Source organism: Schistocerca serialis, unplaced genomic scaffold (assembly GCF_023864345.2).
Source record: "Schistocerca serialis cubense isolate TAMUIC-IGC-003099 unplaced genomic scaffold, iqSchSeri2.2 HiC_scaffold_1034, whole genome shotgun sequence".
In the NCBI taxonomy this organism is placed as follows: Eukaryota; Metazoa; Arthropoda; class Insecta; order Orthoptera; family Acrididae; genus Schistocerca; species Schistocerca serialis.
The window spans coordinates 40,001-45,000 of record NW_026047222.1 but is presented as its reverse complement, the minus strand read 5'-3'; the positions used below and the strand labels follow the sequence as shown (position 1 = coordinate 45,000).

Here is a 5,000-nt window from a genome sequence, read left to right as displayed (position 1 = left end):
ACGGACCGGACGAGCCGACCGATTGGTTTTGATCTAATAAAAGCGTCCCTTCCATCTCTGGTCGGGACTCTGTTTGCATGTATTAGCTCTAGAATTACCACAGTTATCCAAGTAACGTGGGTACGATCTAAGGAACCATAACTGATTTAATGAGCCATTCGCGGTTTCACCTTAATGCGGCTTGTACTGAGACATGCATGGCTTAATCTTTGAGACAAGCATATGACTACTGGCAGGATCAACCAGGGAGCTGCGTCAACTAGAGCTGAGCAGCCGGCCGCCCGGGAGTGTGTCCCGGGGGCCCGCGCGAACACGCAAGCGTCCGCTCAATTATTCTGCAAACAGGAGGAGGCTGAGCTCCCCTGCACAACACACCTCGAAACCCTCTCAGGTCCCGGCGGCGCGCAGCGCCGTCCTAAGTACTTGGTCGGGTTCGAGAGAGGCGCAATCGCCCGGAGTTAGGCGAGTAGACGCTTTAGGTGCGACCACCCGTGCTCCCAACTGAGCTTGCCGCTGCCGACAGAGGCCCGGGAGCGTGCTGTCGTGGCATTGCCGGCGGGAGACAACACGCGCCACCTACGGTGACCGGCAGCTCCAACGCCAGCGCCACAGAAGGACAAAAGCCCTACTTGGGTGCCGAAGCGAACTCTCCCAGCACAGCGCACGCGCCAACACGTCCGCACAGCTGCGATACAAACCACCTGCGAGAACCGCTGGGGCGACCGAGCAGCAGACGGCGTCGCGGCGCCGAGCGCCGGGCGGCGGCGCATCCTCAGCGCACAAAGTCCTCAATCGGACCAGCACACTGCAGATGGCCACCGCGCTTCGCACCGGGCCCGCGAGGACCTACTTTGGCCGCAAGGCGCCGCGAGCAGGGGGCGCCGGCGCGCAGCTGCGCCGCCTGCCGCGTCCGTCGGCCGGCGCGCCTGCCACCGGCCGCCCCCACCAGCCGGCTGTAGCGCGTGCGCCCACGCACCGCGCTGCCAGCACGCCGGGCGGCCCCCCCTCACTGGCCGGGGACGGTCCCACCCAGCCACCGCCGCGTATCGCCTCACACCCAGATCCCCTTTCACGTTCGTGGGCATGGTGGGTCCCCTTTCACGTTCGTGGGCATGGTGGGTATCCCTGAAACAACCGGTTAATAGCTCGACCGATCGTCGCCAACACTGATTCACCTCTAGCGAGAACAACCGCACCACAACGGGTTACCGGTTGTTCATTTGCGTAACGTCACCAGCAAACGTACACGTCCATCGCCATTTGCAACGAGTATTGCATGCCTGTGTCAGGTGTCACAACACACTACGTCTGCCCACATAGACGCAACAACATGTGCACGCCTAGAGAACACGTGGAAGGTAGACCCCGTACGTATGCGGTGTCCATTGCGCGAACGACTGTCAGCCCGCCTCTGCAGCATGTCGCAGATGTGGAACGCGGTGCAACATGCTATCACGGTGTGTGAGAAGAGACGACTACGTCCGAATACACGCTCCACTACATCAACAGACTGCTCATGCTGATCGCCATCCAGGGCGTCCGTTCCTCCCACACGTCTGTATGGCGTACCACACTGCAATCCAGCTCTTATAGGGAGACGACACGTAGCTGCGTGCACAATATTTGGACTGTATGGTCCGCCGTTGCTAGGCGCTGTCGTCATACGGTCACATGGGCCACGATGTATCATTCAGTACATACGGAGCAATGTGCAGTACAGTTTGTGGGTTTTGCGTACATCGGCGGACAGGTGACAGGCCGTACCACAACGTAGGCTGAGTACGTCGGCATGCGAAGGGCATTGAACATGCAAACTTCTCACCGACCAGCTTGCGAAGGCAGGGGGGAAGGGGGGGGGGCATGTACGTCCTGCTGCTATCCACACTACAGTGTATAGCAGGAGCATGTGGAAAGTCAGCAACACCTGCAAGGTGTTTAACATGACGCGATACACAGGGGACCGGGCAGTGCGAGTAGCGAACTATATTGCGAGGGTTGCGGTTAGGCAACACTACACTACTTTAACGGGTTGCATAACAATTACAGAGCAGGTTCAGCGACAACGTGCGTCAGGTTAAGGCGCAATATAGTTTAGGTTACGGCGCACTTTAGGTTAGGTTAAGGCACATTATAGGTTAGGTTAAGGCACAACATGGGTTACGTTAAGGCACAACATGGGTTACGTTAAGGCACAACATGGGTTACGTTAAGGCACAACATGGGTTAGGTTAAGGCACAACATGGGTTAGGTTAAGGCACAACATGGGTTAGGTTAAGGCACAACATGGGTTAGGTTAAGGCACAACATGGGTTAGGTTAAGGCACAACATGGGTTAGGTTAAGGCACAACATGGGTTAGGTTAAGGCACAACATGGGTTAGGTTAAGGCACAACATGGGTTAGGTTAAGGCACAACATGGGTTAGGTTAAGGCACAACATGGGTTAGGTTAAGGCACAACATGGGTTAGGTTAAGGCACAACATGGGTTAGGTTAAGGCACAACATGGGTTAGGTTAAGGCACAACATGGGTTAGGTTAAGGCACAACATGGGTTAGGTTAAGGCACAACATGGGTTAGGTTAAGGCACAACATGGGTTAGGTTAAGGCACAACATGGGTTAGGTTAAGGCACAACATGGGTTAGGTTAAGGCACAACATGGGTTAGGTTAAGGCACAACATGGGTTAGGTTAAGGCACAACATGGGTTAGGTTAAGGCACAACATGGGTTAGGTTAAGGCACAACATGGGTTAGGTTAAGGCACAACATGGGTTAGGTTAAGGCACAACATGGGTTAGGTTAAGGCACAACATGGGTTAGGTTAAGGCACAACATGGGTTAGGTTAAGGCACAACATGGGTTAGGTTAAGGCACAACATGGGTTAGGTTAAGGCACAACATGGGTTAGGTTAAGGCACAACATGGGTTAGGTTAAGGCACAACATGGGTTAGGTTAAGGCACAACATGGGTTAGGTTAAGGCACAACATGGGTTAGGTTAAGGCACACCATGGGTTAGGTTAAGGCACACCATGGGTTAGGTTAAGGCACACCATGGGTTAGGTTAAGGCACAACATGGGTTAGGTTAAGGCACAACATGGGTTAGGTTAAGGCACAACATGGGTTAGGTTAAGGCACAACGTAGGTTAGGTTAAGGCACAACGTGGGTTAGGTTAAGGCACAACGTGGGTTAGGTTAAGGCACAACGTGGGTTAGGTTAAGGCACAACGTGGGTTAGGTTAAGGCACAACATGGGTTAGGTTAAGGCACAACATGGGTTAGGTTAAGGCACACCATGGGTTAGGTTAAGGCACAACATGGGTTAGGTTAAGGCACAACATGGGTTAGGTTAAGGCACAACATGGGTTAGGTTAAGGCACAACATGGGTTAGGTTAAGGCACAACATGGGTTAGGTTAAGGCACAACATGGGTTAGGTTAAGGCACAACATGGGTTAGGTTAAGGCACAACGTAGGTTAGGTTAAGGCACAACGTGGGTTAGGTTAAGGCACAACATGGGTTAGGTTAAGGCACAACATGGGTTAGGTTAAGGCACAACATGGGTTAGGTTAAGGCACAACATGGGTTAGGTTAAGGCACAACATGGGTTAGGTTAAGGCACAACATGGGTTACGTTACGGCACAACATGGGTTACGTTACGGCACAACATGGGTTACGTTACGGCACAACATGGGTTACGTTACGGCACAACATGGGTTACGTTACGGCACAACATGGGTTACGTTACGGCACAACATGGGTTACGTTACGGCACAAATTAGGTTAGGTTACGGCACAAATTAGGTTAGGTTAAGGCACAAATTAGGTTAGGTTAAGGCACAAATTAGGTTAGGTTAAGGCACAAATTAGGTTAGGTTAAGGCACAAATTAGGTTAGGTTAAGGCACAAATTAGGTTAGGTTAAGGCACAAATTAGGTTAGGTTAAGGCACAAATTAGGTTAGGTTAAGGCACGATATAGGTTAGGTTAAGGCACGATATAGGTTAGGTTAAGGCACGATATAGGTTAGGTTAAGGCACGATATAGGTTAGGTTAAGGCACGATATAGGTTAGGTTAAGGCACGATATAGGTTAGGTTAAGGCACGATATAGGTTAGGTTAAGGCACGATATAGGTTAGGTTAAGGTACGATATAGGTTAGGTTAAGGTACGATATAGGTTAGGTTAAGGTACGATATAGGTTAGGTTAAGGTACGATATAGGTTAGGTTAAGGTACGATATAGGTTAGGTTAAGGTACGATATAGGTTAGGTTAAGGTACGATATAGGTTAGGTTAAGGTACGATATAGGTTAGGTTAAGGTACGATATAGCGTAGGTTCAGATACACATTGTTGTAGGGAAAGGTGTATTGGGGGGGGGGGCGGCAGGTTCGTTGATAGTGATTATCGTAATTGGATGCCTGCGGTATTATCCGATTTGTCACGTCAGGATGCACTTTTGGCTCATGACAGGCGGCGCTCCGATTCCATGGTTGTGGCAGATCTGTGTCTTTCATTCCTGCCATTGTTTGTGTGCTGTGACAGGAGGCAGTATTGTGATGTTGGGTGCACCACTGTGTAGGACATGTGTGGGTGTTCGTGGCTTAGCTGAGCAATGTGCGGATGTCGGAAGGGTGGGATATTGTGTTTTCTGGGTGGACCTCCCGGTCTGGTAATGATAGTGTGGATTGTGTCATGTGGCGGAGAGGATGCACTGGATGTTCTTCCATGCTGGTGGTTAGATATTGTGTGTGATAAGAGAGTAGTGTGTGATAAGAGTGTCTGGCTGACGTGTGGTTCTCATTGTGTGCAGAGTCTTTCAGCATGTATAGGGACGGTTGTATATATTATCTGTATTCTGATGGCTCTGCATCTATTACTAATCAGTGCCGTGTATACGGTTACTCTAGTTCCAGTCGAAACTGTTCTATCTCTGTACATTAGTGACACTGCGGCTCCACTATGTTGCCGCCCCTGTCGGCCGTTTCCCCCAGTGTA

The 5,000-nt window shown here is 51.2% G+C and overlaps 1 non-coding gene across 1 annotated transcript in view; it reads right to left on the bottom strand.

Moving 5' to 3' along the window:
• The window catches only part of LOC126430174 (small subunit ribosomal RNA), a 1,909-nt gene extending 1,660 nt beyond the window's left edge, over positions 1–249 (bottom strand). The window contains exon 1 of the ribosomal RNA XR_007577036.1: positions 1–249. This exon is cut by the window's left edge and continues 1,660 nt beyond it. This is a non-coding gene — a ribosomal RNA (small subunit ribosomal RNA).
• Positions 250–5,000: the final 4,751 nt, after the last annotated feature.